The sequence below is a fragment of the Pinus tabuliformis genome, chromosome 7, assembly GCF_031772625.1.
Source record: "Pinus tabuliformis cultivar Carrire ecotype Pingquan chromosome 7, CPIR1, whole genome shotgun sequence".
In the NCBI taxonomy this organism is placed as follows: Eukaryota; Viridiplantae; Streptophyta; class Pinopsida; order Pinales; family Pinaceae; genus Pinus; species Pinus tabuliformis.
The window spans coordinates 240,905,694-240,922,038 of NC_142293.1; the positions used below are offsets into that span (position 1 = coordinate 240,905,694).

The 16,345-nt window shown below is 34.8% G+C and overlaps 2 pseudogenes; both read right to left on the reverse strand.

Annotated features, from left to right (window-relative positions):
• Nucleotides 1-2,704: 2,704 nt before the first annotated feature.
• Nucleotides 2,705-4,266, reverse strand: LOC149246753 (GABA transporter 1-like; annotated as a pseudogene).
• Nucleotides 4,267-4,491: 225 nt separating this feature from the next.
• Nucleotides 4,492-4,959, reverse strand: LOC149246754 (protein CHROMATIN REMODELING 8-like; annotated as a pseudogene).
• Between the last annotated feature and the right edge of the window lie 11,386 nt (nucleotides 4,960-16,345).

Sequence of the window (16,345 nt, forward strand, 5' to 3'; positions counted from 1 at the left end):
TCGTCTGCAATTCTGTCGACTCCCAACGTTGCACATCCTACTATAGCTAGGATTTCACCCAGATATTTGGTGCATACCCCGAGCTTAACATCAAGTCTCGGTCATGCATGGATGTTTATATATATACCCAATGCTATCTTTCCCGAGCTTTGAGAGACTTGGCCCAGCCGGGCGTTTATATGCGTACCTTTATTTAGATAAAATAGAGCTCTACAATTTATAAACTAAGGCCTGGTGGCAGAATTAAATTTAATAAAAACATTCAAGTATTCATCAAAGACATGTCTATCTCTTTCATACTCATGCCTTCAGACAAATCTAAATGCTTGAAATAAGCATAAAAATATACATATTCTTTTAGAAAATAATCAAATAGCCTCTCATTCTCACTTAGGGAAAGATGGCATCCCTTGCTGTTAATTTAAGCAATTATCAACAGATCAAACACAAACAATATATCCACATGCATTATGAAGAAACTTCAAGCATTTAACTTACAAATGCATGACAGAATTTATAAGAAAAACTGTAAAACATTTAAGCATTTTAATCAATAATTTCATGTACCAACATCTAACAACCATGTAACATTTCTCAGGGGTATGTATTACATTCCACAACTAAAATTTGTGAATTTTACATTTCACAATTAAATACATTCATTTACAGTAAGGCAAATGGTCAAACCGAAGGTGGGTTTTTGATTTTCCACCTAACCTTAGACTCATTGCAACGAAAATCACTTGCAGTAGTCATCCTCGACCCAGATCCACGATATAAGGGGAATTTTCTTCAACAATGTTATCTTCCCTACTCAGCTCAAATATGACAAGGATTAGTTATAAAATCAGAGGGTTTAGCAACTCTTTAGCAAGCACCCTGAGTCTTGTTCTCAGTGAATTCTTGGCAAGCACTCATTCCCATTTTCCTCAAAATTTCTTGAGCTCCTCCAGGCCACCATTTAGCTTCCTAGGGAATTTCATTCCCTCTAATTTATAGGTCTTTCCAGCAGTTCTCGTGTGCTTTCTTTAGAAAAAAAGTCAAACCACAACATTGTTGGACTAATGTCTTTTTATAATTTTTCAAAGGTGTCCCTTCATGCTCTTCTTAAGCTCTTCTATATTTTTTTATTTAATAATTCCACCATATAATTAATTGAGGGTGTCAGACACCCTACATGGGTACATTTTTTCTCTTCCTTCTTAGATCATGGATTTGTGGTCCCACACTTCAGACCTATTTATAAAAATACAATAATTTATAATTTGGAGTATTATTACATTACAAAAATCAAGAGGAAAACATACCATGAGTGTCACAAACATTATGAGAGAATTCTAGAATCAAGGAAAAATGATCCATTGAGAGAGGAAATAAGAGCTTCAATGGACCAGAGGAATATTTGAAAAGAGCATTTGAATGAATTGTTTTCATATATGGTCATTTCAAAATAAATTTAGGAGATAGAAGGGAAAACGTTCCATGGGGAGTAAAGCCACATTAGAGTATTGGAGGAATGATTATAAAAAGTGTTTAAATGAATTATTTTTTACCCGAAGTGAAATTTCATTATTTTATTTGTGTATATTTAACCAAAATTGGTAGTATAATTTTTATTGGGAATAAAGCCATACTAGTATTGGAGAAATGACTATAAAAAGTGTTTAAATGAATTATTTTTTACCTAAAGTGAAATTTCATTATTTTATTTTTGTTTATTTAACCAAAATTGGTAATATAATTTTTTTTGATATCATTATATTTAAAATGTATTTCTCTTATATATAAATAAATTAAAAAATTTTAAAAACACTCAATTTATACAAATTATACCATACAAAACTTACCACTTGCCATTTTAATCATCTTTAGCTGAATTCTAAATGAAACTAATAAAAAAGCAAAACTAATGGGTAATTATCACACACCCAACAAAAAAATGCATTACATGTTTGAAGTACACACTCAACCATGTTAACACAACCAAAATAGTGGGTACACACTCAACCATGTTAAAACAACAAAAATGGTGGATAATGATAACACACCCACTCTAAAAACAAAACTAGTGGGTAATTATCTCACACCCCAAAAAAAGGTAATTATCACACACCAAAAAGATAAATACACGTTTGAAGCACACACTCCATGTTAAAACTAGGCAAGTCTTAACTACGAGTCACTAAGGCAATGATTGTCTAGTGACTGACTATGCCCATCATACATGCATGTATGCTACTCTCAAAAAATCCGGCCACAACCATGAGCTTTCCGGGAAGCAACATACCTTGATGATTGATGTAACTTCGAGTATGTCTGGTACAAGTCTACACCTCCACTGCAACCCTACTAATGTCATCCATTTATTCGAGCTCCTAACATGTTGCTTTAAGGAAAATCTTAAATGACCCACCAACTTAACTACGATGGTCACTTGTCCGCATATTGTTCCGCTGCGTGGTGGAGAAAGAGAATTCCCAAATTGTTCAACGGCTTGGTGGAGAAGGAGAATTTGTTCGAGATCAAGAAAGTGGACACCAGACTTTTCGATTTCATTCCTGTGCCTGGAGGTTGCTCTGAAAACCTTTCTCTTCATTTAACCAAAGGTTGTTGCTCCAAATTCACAGATAAGTTTCTGCCGAAATATGATTCAGTTCACTCACAATTTTCTTCATTTGAGCAGTTAAATACCATAATAGAACCTTCATATCCATTTTTGTTCTATTATCCATTTATATTGAATAGATAGTCCCAACAACTTGTATGTCTTTGTATCGATTACAATGAATCTAATTGCTCCTATGGAGCCCAATAATGGCACCATTAAATACGAAACAATAATGGCAATATTCAGAAGCAATAGGAGGTAGAAGAACAACTTATTCTTAGGCTTTCTTCCAACCTTCAAGAAATCCATAGCTGGCAATACAAAATCTAGAGGAGTAAATCCAATTGCCCCACAAAGTGCAACAAAATCTCCAAAAAAATGGAATAGCAGCAGCAATAAAAGTAATCAACACCGTGTATATTAACTTCAAAATGAAGCGTGCCGTGTAGTGGTTTAGAGCAAATTTTCCTTACGTTTTGGTATCAAATTTTCCTCAAAATAGGCATATGTCGGCCTGCAATATATCTGTGATGTAGTTTCAGTCAAATACATATTAGGCTTTTAATTAAATAATAACTATATTGGAATTTATTCTTGTGCATCACATCATTACATGTAAACACATATATCTAGCTATTTACCTGATAACAGCCTGAAATCTGAATCACAGCAAATACGTTTGCCATTACAATTATCCATGCCGGGGTTGTCATGGAGCTCAGAGTATATGATTGAACCACCGAACCAAATGCCCAATAGCCCACGAATGCTAGTATCCAGTAGCTTAAAATGATAACAGTGTATGCTGCTGAAACACCTTTGTACACATTTGTCGTTGCGGGATCTCTGAGAATTGACTGCAGGACACAGAGGTTGATATTAAACTTGATTTCTTCAATTTGGAATAAAGGAAACTTCTTAGAACAGCGATCCATTGACTGTGGAATGTGAGCTCATAAAGCAAATCTAAGCCACGGAACTAAATGGTTAAAATGGACATAGGTTGTGACCTTTAAGCGAGAATCAGAGGGCCTTAAATCCTAATTTTATGTATTATGGAAATGTGTAAAGACCGGTCCATAATAAAATTGTTATCATAATAGAAGAATAATTTAACTAATATTCATCTTCAAAAAAGGCAGGGTCAGATTCTGAGCCATCAGCTTGACAGTGTCTTTATCATGGTTTCTGTCATCTTATTTCTAGTTTTCTGTGTGGGAGGCCATTTTGGTCAGCATGGTCGTTATAGGCTGGTGTTGTGTCTTTTAGTTCTCACTTGTCACTCTCCTATTTTTAGATATGGTCCCGTGAAAGACCAGGTTGCTTTTTGTACTTCTTGATCTAAAGTCCAGTTTTTTGAAATTAAGAAAATTCACCACATAAAAAATAATAATTATATATATATATATATATAACAGTTTGTTGGTACCTGTATTTCAGGTGTCATTGCATCACCAAAAGGAAAAGCTATTATCCCCAAAGCATTGAATGCTTTAAATATCTTGACAGCTGAAGTCCCATGCAGCTGATAATCAACTGATTTTTTATTCAGCTGCTTTCCTGCTTGGAAAAGGTTTTTGTTAATCCTTGGTCACATAAATGCCAAAAAAGTTCACAACTTCTTTTTACCAATTCAATCAGAAAAAAGTGCTGGCCATTTGTAGTACTTTATCCTAACTATACAAATCATTCTAATGCATTACATTATAGAACCTTCATATCCATTTATATTGAATAGATAGGCCCAACAACATTACATTATATAGATAATCCAGTCTGCAGTTACGCTTGATGGTAGTTAACTGTTCTGGAATATTTGTAGAGTGTTGAGTTACGATTGATGGTAGTTAACTGTTCTGGAATATTTGTAGAGTGTTGTGTGTTTAGCGACTGGTAGTAGGCCTGCAGCTTCCAGGTGCCCTTTCAAATCCATTCACCAGTCTAGGGGTTGCTCCAGATATTGTTTGGAACTCTATCCCTACACCTATAACACTCTCAATTACCTCGTATCCACGCAAGAAGATTGCCAGAACTCAAGGCCTTCCCCAAGGAGGCTCTGGCAAGACCTGCTTTCGAACCATGGGATGTACTTGCTCCATTGATCCTGGAATATTCAGTAGAACCAGAAACCAATTGGGAATTTATTTTTGATCCAAATCTCCTCCTTACATCCGCTGGAGCTCCAGCTGCACCAGACGTTCCTGACACCTGCCCATGTCAGGATTGTCTTAAAGCTTCAGCTGCTCTTTGTGAAAGTAGAGAAGCTTCATCTTCTCTTCATCATTGATGTCAAGAATAGCATCGTGATCCATATAGCTATGAATTCCATTATCCAACAAGACTTTTAACATATCAGATTCATCCGTATTTGAGGCCTCTTCTTTAGGTTCAACCTTTTCTTTCCCTTTGCTTCTAGGAATATCTTTGTCGCGGCCTCCATCACGCTTGCTACGAGTTGAAGATAGACGCACTGGTTGCAACGACATTATTGCAGAAACTAAATATCCTGCAAGCACAATATATATTGCAGAAACGAATTGGTTGCAACGACATTGTTGCAGAAACTAAATATCTTGCAATCAAGAGAATATAAGATAAATACTTTTAAATAGTTAAAATATATATATAATGTTGTTAATATTTAGTGTTTTTTTTAATCTTTTAATTTAGTTTAATTTAACTTATTTTTAAAATAGTTTTAGTTTATAGTTTATTTGATTAGTTTTAGTTTTAGCTCAGGAGCTGTATCTTTCCAACCTATATCCTTCCCTTCCATGCTTTTCATGGAGGGGTGGATTAGTTCACCTATGTATATCACATAATTAGATGTAACTCCTCTCGTGTAAATTTATGTATCAATAGATTTATTTAGCAGACTGTGTTGGGTTTTTTGAAATATTGGAAAATTTTATTATGATTTAGTATTCAATTGGTAGTGATATTTGATAAAGAAGAAGAAATTATATCCCAAATTTCTAGACCACAGAGACAATTTATTTCTATACATCGCTTCTATTAGATGAAAAATTTTACAACATGATTGAAGTCTATAATCTGGAACTGTTCAATATTTTTATTTAGTTTAAGGTTTATTTTAAATATAGATTTAGTTTAATTTTATTAATTTTAATTTTAATTTAGTTTTTAAGTTTTTGGTTTAAATTAATATTTTAATTAAGTAATTTGGTTTTGTTTACATTGAAGAATTTTTATATACATATATTTTGATTTAAATTGTAGGGAAATAAGGATATTTTTAACAAAAACTAATGGATATTTAATTTAAGTAAATATTTAATATATTTTTATTTTCATTTTTTTATTGTGTATAGTTAACTTAAATATTTAATTATTATTTATTTTCAAATAATAATAAAATTTAATTTATTAAAAAAAAAAAAAACAATTTTTTTTTTAAAGTTTTAGTTATGGTTAACCCGAAAGAAATAGATATGAACATTGATTTTGACTTTAAAGTGTTTTTATGATGTTTTTAACAACATTATTGTTTACATATTCATTTATAAGGAAGTAAGAAAATGGAGGAAAATAGACATGAATGGGAGGTAATTATCAAAGGCACCAAGCAAGTGTTCACTTGTCTTGTTGGTGGTTGTGTGGGGATCTTGAGTCGATCTAAGCTATCTAGCCTTAATCACCATCGCGCTATCACGCACAATCTCCCACCAATTCCTCCACGTCAAAGAGGTCGGGTAAGAGATGCAAATGCTAAATGGGTTGTCAAATCAACAAGTGCAGTTAAAAGACAAAATGCAAAAATACAATATGATTTAGATGCAAGGCTATGTCGTGCACGACAACAAGCATATAAAAGATTTGTCAATGAAGAAATTCTTTCAGCTGTAAGTATTTATTTGTATATGTTTTTTATTAATATGAATTTATTGTTGTGGACTAAATTCATTGAAACTTGTTTTCACAGTCAATTGTTACATTTGATCAGCTCAATGATACTTCAAAGCAAAAAATTTGTGAAAAAAATCAACGTTGGGATCAAAGTCTACCTCGTAGATGTATGGAAACAATGAAGCACATAGATATTGCTTTAAAAGAGAAAGTAAGGATTGAGGTTCCTGATGATGTGGGGAAGAAGGATTAGATAGGCACACCCATATATTAAACTTTGATGAAACTAATAATGACAATGACAACACAGTTGAGTCCATTTTTTTGCATATATTAATTTTTTATACATTTTAACATTAAATAATATTTATATTTATTATAATTGTATACTAATTTCTCATTGTTAATGATATGCATAGCCTAATCAACAAAATTCTCTAAATTCAAGCTACCAACTATTATGACGCTCGCTTAGATTTCAAGGGTTTCAAGGGGTTATTGGGCCAGTAAGTTTTTAATCCATATAACATATTCTACAAAAAACATTAATATATAAATTGTTATGTTTTACCATAATGATGGGATGAGAAATGGATGTTCTATATTCTATATTGTTATCCTTGATTTGTTTCGATTATATATATGTGTGTTGTTTCTTATTTATGGTGCAGGTGTTCCCTTTGGAACCATTGCAATCAACGAAAACCCCTGAAGATTGTTGAAACCTTAAGAAGAACGCAAATGAAATGGTTCAAATGCTACAACCATCTTCACATCCAATGTCACAATGCAAAGTAAGTTTATATTTATTTATACTCTTATAATTTTATCATATTTTTACATTTAGTTCTATTTGAGTCACATACTTATATCTATGTATAATCTAATGTTCAGAGTAATGAATATACATCTCCTAAAACACCTTTGCACATATATGATGGTGGACATGATAGTCAGCAAAAATCACATTCTCCTCAACCATTGCGACATTCATCTAGACTTCAAGATAATTTAAGAGAGGTAAGTTATATACCATATATCTTAGCTCATAATAACATTGACATATTTTTTTATAATTTGAAACTAAATAACTAGTTAATGCATTGTCTTTTCATATTCGTTACATGGTCCCCATATTTTCATTATATCTATATGGATTTTGATATTTTTTGATAGCTAGTTAATGCATTGTCTTTTCATATTCGTTACATGGTCCCCATATTTTCATTATATCTATGTGGATTTTGATATTTGAGGGAATATATGGAGTAATCATGTGAATGTTGATAAAATTGATATAAATTCATTATATTCATATAATTTTTTATGGGGGGAATATCTTCCAAATATATTCAAAAGAACAAGAAATATTCATCATATAAATGCCTAGTAAGAAAAAACTATATGGGACATTTTCATTGACAGATTATGCATTACAACAACGAAACAGTGGACGAATAGCTAGGGTTTCAGGTTTCTGAGCTCCATGGAGGCGCGCAAAGGGGGGAGCTCCACTCCCTCCTACAGGCATGCAGTGACCAGTCGCGGTAAGAAACCTTTAAAATCTGTCAGAGGGTCTGCTGAAGAAAGGAAAAAGAATCTGGAGTTTAGCAAACCAAGGGAGGTCAGTAGCATGAAAGACAATGAGGAAGAAGACAAAAAACAGGGAGCAAAAAACAAGGCATAGAAGGGGCCATGTAAACCCAAGACTGTGGTCACTCCACATGCGGACCTATGCTATCATTTGTAAATTCATGGGATTATGGCCCACTAAAAAGGCATTACAAACATGGATTAAATACCATTGGAAACCGAAAGGAAGTATAGACCTACACCTTGGTCAAAGGGATTCTTCACATAGGGACCACATGCAGACCTATGCTATCATTTGTAAATTCATGGGATTATGGCCCACTGAAAAGGCATTACAAACATGGATTAAATACCATTGGAAACTGAAAGGAAGTATAGACCTACAACTTGGGTCAAAGGGATTCTTCATTGTGGTCTTTACAAATATTGAAGACAAAGACAGGGTGTTTGAAGGAGGACCCTATTTCTATGCGGCAATAGGCCTCTACATGCGGCCGTGGATGATGAATTTTGTCCCGGAGCGAGAAACTTTTACTTCAGTCCCGGTCTGGGTAAGACTCTACTCCTTACCTCTTGATTACTGGCAAACAGAATCGTTATCTGCCATAGGTAATAAACTAGGGCGTTTTTTCCAGAAGAGGAAAATATACTTCCTTTGCAAGAATATGTGTAGAGATGGACCTATCGGGAGCCCTACCAGATGAGGTTATCTTGGAAGTTTTTGATGAAGAATGGGTGCAAACAGTAGATTATGAACATATTCCTTTCAGATGTCGCAGATGCCATGAGCATGGACACCTATTTAGAGACTGCCCTCTCAGCAAGACAGAGAACAGAAGCAAAACAACCACAATGAAAGACACTGAAATCTTTCACAAAGTGGGTCATAAAGGAAAAGGGGGAAAAAGGGGGCCAAAGCAACAACAAACAGAAGGGCAACAGGCCAGTCTGAACAGGTTCCAAGTTCTTGAAGAAGAGGAAGAAATACCAAAAGAAGATCAGGTAATAGAAGGAAGCTCAGGGGAGAAGGAGAAAGAAGAAGACAGGGAACTAGCACAAGATGTTACTAAATAGAAGGAAACAATGATGAGCGATGGGGAACTTGAGATGGATCAAGAAATGACTCAGAGTGAGATGGAAACGGAGGATAATGAATTGCAGGAGATTCTGGAAAGAGAAAACCTAGATCTGGAAGGATTCTTGAAACAGGGCACCATTGGAGGGGTAGACTCAGTACCTCAAGAAGAGTTCAACCGAGTACAACAGCTGTTTCTATGGAAAACTCAGGCCAAAGAACAGGAAAGGCAAAATACCAATGAAAGGCAGGGCAGTGAAGGAGTGAAAACTATGAAAACCACACCAGGATTAGCTCCCAGAAACCTAGGAAAGAAACGAGGCAGGAAAAAACAGAATGAGCTACTAATGGAATGTGGAAAGCTAATGATAGATTCAGGTAAGATGAAAGATCTATCCAGTTACTCTTTCACAAATATTTAATAATGAAGTTCACAACTTGGAATATTAGAGGTTTAGGTAGTAAAAGAAAACAAAGAATACTTGGCAATAGAATGAAACAAGAAGCTCTAGATATGATCTTTATCTAGGAAACTAAATGTTTCATTCAAAAAGTCAAAGGAATTCATAGTAAATGGCTCAATAGATTTGCGTTTCTAGAAGTTAAAGCAGATAACACAGCAAGAGGCATACTCACTCTTTGGAATCCCCAAAAGATTGGCATAATAGATGTTGAGGCAAATAGGAATTATTTATCAGTGATTATTCAACCTGTAGGAGACATCGACACTTATCTAGTCACGAATGTTTATGGCCCACAAAGAATGGACGACAAACTCAGATTTCTAGATTCTCTTGTAGAACTAAGAGATAGGCATTCAGGAGTTCCATGGATCATGGGTGGGGACTTCAACATGATCAAATCATTGATGGAAAAAAAGGAGGAACAAGAACTTTAAGCAAAGATTCTACAACTTTTCAATCTTTCATAAATAATATGAAGCTAGTTGACACTAAAATGAATAATGGCCTCTTTACTTGGAACAACAAGAGAGGAGGGGAGTCTCAGGTAGCTTCAAAGCTAAACAGATTCATTATTTCCGAGGACCTTATGCTCACAAACAAGGAAATGATAGTGAGAATTCTCCCCTTTGGAGGCTCGGACCATTGGCCTGTTCAAATGGAGGTACAGGGTATTGGAACCCCAAAGAATAGACCTTTCAGATTTGAGAATATATGGCTTACCCACCCAGATTTTATCAGCAACATAGCAAGATGGTGGAAAGAAGATCTGAATATTCAGGGAACAAGAATGTTTCTGCTCCACAAAATACTAAAATACATCAAGCTTAGACTCAAAGACTGGAACAAGAATGAATTTGGCAACATTTTTGCAGCGAAAAAAGAGGTTGAAGATAAAATGCAGACACTCAATCAAACTCTTATTACAGAGGGTTTTGATAGAGGCAGAGATGTACAAGTCACCAAACTTCATCAAGACCGAGAGAACTTATGTAAACAAGAGGAAATATATTGGAGACAAAAATCTAGAGTGCAATGGCTAAAAGAAGGGGAACGAAACACCAGTTCTTTCCACAGATCCCACAATAGGATCTCTTCAATCAAGGACGAGGAAGGTCATCTTTGCAATTCCCATGAAGAGATTGAAGCTGTCTTAGCACAACACTTTCAAGGTATAGCGAGGGAAAACAATGCAAACAGAGATCATTTTATCAAATACTTAACTAGGCATATACCTAGACTAGTTTCAAGGGAGGATAATTTCAATCTCAACAAGCTAGTGACTGAAGAGGAGGTACGTGAGGCAGTTAAGGAAATGCAGAATGGAAAAGCACCAGGCCCTGATGGTTTTAATGTGGATTTCTTTAAAGCCTGTTGGAGCATTGTTAAACAAGATATTGTGAAAGTAGTGGAGGATTCTAGATTGGATAAAACCATTCTGAAGGCACTCAATACTTCTTTTATATCCTTGATCCCCAAACAGGATAATGCTCTGACTCTAGACAAATTCAGACCCATAGCTTTGTGTAATGTGGTGTATAAAATGATATCCAAATTGGTTGCCAATAGACTAAAACCCCTTCTTCCTACACTAGTTTTTGTGGAGCAGTCAGGTTATGTGGAGGGTAGACAAATTCTCAACAACATCATCTAAGCGCATGAAGTGGTCCATTCATTGTTAAGCAATAGGAAGGCGGGAATGATCATGTAATTGGACCTTGCCAAAGCATATGATAAATTAAATTGGACCTATATTAGGAAGGTCCTTCTAGCCTTTGGCTTCGATCATAACTGGTTGAGATGGGTCATGGCATTGGTCACTTCCTCTAGCTTTTCAATTTTGGTCAATGGTTCTCCTTCCAAGACCTTTACTCCTTCAAGAGGTCTCAGACAGGGAGATCCGCTTTCTCCCTTTCTCTTTATCCTCATTATGGAAGGACTTGGGCGATCCATTAAGCATGCTAAAGAAGGGGGTAACATCAAGGGTATCCAACTTTCTGACACTATGCTGCAGGGAATCCCCACGGTAAAAGAAGCTCTTGCTTATAAACAAATCCTGTGAGACTTTGCCATGGCCACAAGTATGGAGGTAAATCTATCAGATCTAAGATTTTTTTCTTTAATACTAATGTCGCTATTCAAAGAAATATCTCCAGAATTCTAGGTTTTCAAAGGGAGGTCCTTCCTTCCAAGTATCTGGGAGTCCCTCTAACTGATAAACCCTTGCACAAAAGCATCTGGGAGCCGGTAATTAATAAGATGCAAGACAAAATAAGAAAATGGACAATCAGATCTTTAAACTTGGCGGGTCAGTTGGTGCTTACAAAAGCAGTTTTGTAATCAATCCCCATCTTTATGCTTTCAGCTCTTCCAGCTCCAAAGGGAGTTTTACATCAATTCAGAACCATTCAAAGAGACTTTCTTTGGGGTAAGGGGGAGGAGAGAAAGAAATGGGCCTTAGTAGCCTGGGATAATATTTGCAAACCGAAAACCCATGGCGGTCTTGGACTGGATGATCCAGATGTACTCAACAAGGCTCTAGGAGCAAAATTATGGTGGCATTGGGTGAAAGAACCAAAGGCTCAATGGGCTAGTGTTTGGAAGGAGAAATATGCCAGCACTTGGCAAGATAATGATCACATAAGGATGACAAGTAGCATAAAAGGATCCCACATTTGGAATAAGGCTTGGGAGAAAAAAGACTTAGTGCAGAAAAACAGTTTTTGGGAGATCAGAGAAGGAGACCTGGCTTTGTTATCGGAAGATAAATGGCAACAAGAACCTACACTGTTAAGAGAGGACTTTCTGGATCTTAAGAGATAAACTGACACCAAAGGGCTTTTAAGGGTTAGAGATTTTTGGGAACAAACCAGTACAGAAGACAAATGGAGAACCTGGAAGAATTTAGAATTTGGGAATTATAACCACTTGAAAGCAAAAGCAGATGCACTACTGACTATTTTGGAACAAAGGAAGATTTTTGTTTCAGAAGGGCATGACCAACTCAGATGGGGCAACAACAAAGGAGGCACCTTCAATATTGAGGCCAAAAAGATATTGTTTGAGCGGGATTCCAATGCACCAGACAAAGTGTGGTAGAACCTGTGGAAGGAGCAAGGTTGGATGAAAATCAAACTCTTCATGTGGTTGGTGCATCATAAAAAAATTCTGACTTGGGACAATATTAGAAAGAGGGGTGTTTTGGGACCTTCTAGATGCTAACTCTGTGAAGCTCAAGAGGAGACAATGAAACACCTTCTCAATGATTTCATCTTTACCTCGAGGTTGTGGGACACCTTAACCACAATTTTTCAACAGGCAGACAAGGACAAAGCAAGCATTAGCAATACCCTAAATAACTGGAGATGAAACTTCTCTGAGTATGAGTTTCTTCGCCTGGATTGGGTTTTAATTCCAAGCTTCATAATTTGGAATGTTTGGAAAGAAAGGAACAATAGAATTTTCAAAAATGTTCACAGCACCACCCATCTCATTTTTGAGAGGATCTTAAGACAGCTCAAAGAGACGGTGGGCACTATTGTGCAAAACTCCCCAAAAAACCCTCCTTCTGAAATAGAGATGCAGATTTTGCGTCGGCTGGGGATGCAGGGGCTTATTCCACAGGGGATGGTCAAGAAGGTTATGAATCCTGCTAATAAGCCAGATTATTGGCATCCTCCCCCTTAGGGTTTTCTGAAATTCAACATTGATGGGGCCTCAAAGGGCAACCCAGGTCTTGCTGGTTTTGGAGGTGTGCTACGAGATGAGAATGGATGTATTCTCTTTATCTTCCATTGCCATCTGGGAAGAGCTACAAATAATATGGCTGAATTAATGGCTCTTGAACAGAGTTTAGATTTCCTGAAGCAGGATAATCTCTAGAACACTATTATTGAAGCCGATTCTGAGTTGATCATTAACTCGGTTAAAAGAATATGTTGTGGAACAGAGCCGGAAAAAGTCTCAAGTCATTGGAGGCTAATCCAGGTCTTTCAAAGGATACAAATTCACCTCCAAGATCTACGCATAGTGAGTTTCACTCATGTCCGAAGGACGACCAATAAATTGGCAGACATGATGGCCAATCAAGGAGTAGTATGCACTAAAAACAGGGTCAAGTTGATATGGCGAGAGATGTCTCAGAACAGATTAAAGGAGCAGTGTTGTGCTCAAGTGGAAGAGGACAATAAGATTTTCCGAAACAGGGCCACGGAAACGGGACCTGATTGACTTTTTTGCAGTATTATGACACTTGTAAGAATGCTTTTGGAGTGCAGGTATCTGAATGGCAACAGCGTACCAGAAATGTCAGGGAGATGGCCGGAAAAAGGGAGCTTCATCTTCCTTTGGTCGGGCACCGGAATCCAGTCTTCCGCGGCAGCCGCAAAACCACATTTTATTTCAGCAGTGACTTTACCACCCTTGAAGCGGTTTCCGATGTATCGCACCGCTTTCAGGCTGGAAGCAGTTTTTCTCATTTTGGTGCGATTCCACTCACCACGCAACACGTGGCTGAGAGTGGGGAGGAAATACCACCCCTCATCGCGCAGTAAACTTCGGTGGGTTAAGGCAGCGCGATGTGATTTGCAACCGTTGGATCAATCGCGTTCAACCTATGGCCATGATTTACCGATCTAGTTGGTGGGTTCGTTTTGGGGGTTATTGCTCAAGCTCTTTGCACGTTCCATCTGGAATCAAGCGTTTTCGATGGATTTCGGGAGGAAAAACTAAACGTTGGTTATGTGAAAAATGGACCCGATGGATTTTTCAATTAAGATCTAAAGACTCCATCGGGTCCGTTTTACTTGGTAACAGTGTGCTTGTTAGCCACCCGATTTGTTTGTTAGCTGCTGGATCTTTCAATCCAGATCTAACGGCTAGTTGTGGGCTTAAGCCTTTTGTATACTATTTCTTTTTTATAAATTTGAATAGAATTATCCGCTCTTGCCTTAGCAAAAAAACTATATGAAATGAATTTCTCCATTCACCATATAGCTATAACAAACCAATTCTATAAGACTTTACCTATTCTCAAAAAATCATAGTAGATCAAATAACAAATCCTAGTGAACCAGAGTAGTGCATATATTACCATTTGCCTGCTTCCCTATCACAAACATCTACACATTGTCAAATGGTTGACTCCATCATCCATAAAATCTAGAGAGTCTCATAAATTGTAGGGCAAAGATTCATTTCTATTTAAATTTTAAAAGAGTCTCATAAAAAATTGTGGGGTGGAGATTCATTTCTAATTAAATTTTAAAAATAGCACGGTTGTCTATACTCAATTTTCAAAGTTTTTATTAAATTATATTTTAAAATTTCTTCCAAATTTAAAATAAAAATTTATTATAAAACTATTTTTTCTAGTCTTTTTTAACCTTTTAATAATTTAATTTGTAAAGACTCTTTGGGAGAGCTCAATTGAAGTTTTGGGTTCAAATATTGTGCTATCGGCGGATTGGGGTGAGAAGTTGGACATGATGAAAATATAATCCAACCAAGCTTACCAAAAAAAATTGTAAAATTTTAATTTTAATTTATATAAATTTCTATGGAATTATTATATATAATAATTATTTTCATCTATCCAATATAAAATTTGTAATAAAAATTATATAATCAAACTTATATAATTAATGTAATATATATAACTTACAATTAAATCAAACATATATAAAATTTAAGATATGTTATTAATTTTATTTATATATTATACCAGAATTGTATGTACTAAAATTTACTTTTGCATCTTTTAAATAATATATAATATTAAAATAAAAAGTATTATCCATATTATTTATTAAAATGAATATTCCAAAAATATGTATATTAGATTATTTATTGATTTCAATACAAATATTATATGGTGTTGATGTTCAATTTAAAGATAAAATAGAGAAATTCTATTTAATTTATGCTTTAAAGTTTTTAACATTCTTCTCAACTTTTAAAAACATTTTAACTATTTATTCATTATAATGATTATGGAATTTTAATTAAGCTTTGTGTATATTTAGATGAAAGTCTTGTATATAGACATGGTTTTTATTTTTGAAATATTGTATATAATATATGTATTTAAAGATGTATATTTTGTTTGATGTACTTGTTTGATATAAAAAGTATTAATAATTGTTAATTTAAATCTAAATGTCAATACATGAAAAAAGTTTTTATCTCTAGAATATAAAATATTCTTATAATATTGATCATCTATATTATTTGCTCCTTGTTTATAATCAAAGTTTCAAAGTTTTACACATCTCATCCATGGTTGGTTGTAATATCAATTACATTTTAGATATTATATAATCTCCATGTTGAGTGGTGAAGGTTACACATCATCTTTCTACTAAAAAGTAGAAGTAGCACATATGGATGAAATTAAAATATTTTAGTGCCAGTTACATTATCTATCTAATTATGTTATCTACGATGGACATTGAAGTATTTTGTTTATAGGTGATATTGAAATGGTTTTTTTTATTATTATTAATATTTATGTTCAATATTGAATAATTTCCATTATTAAATTTTTTATGTAATTATTATTTTATTTATCTTAATGTAACATTACATGACGAAAGCAATAATTAATATTAATATTAATACTAAATAAAATAAAAAAATTACTATATAAAATAAATATATAAAGTAATCACATTAATGTGTAGGTAAAATAGATTCTTTTTATATTGATCTTTTAAGTGGGAGGGGGGGAATATCTTCCATATC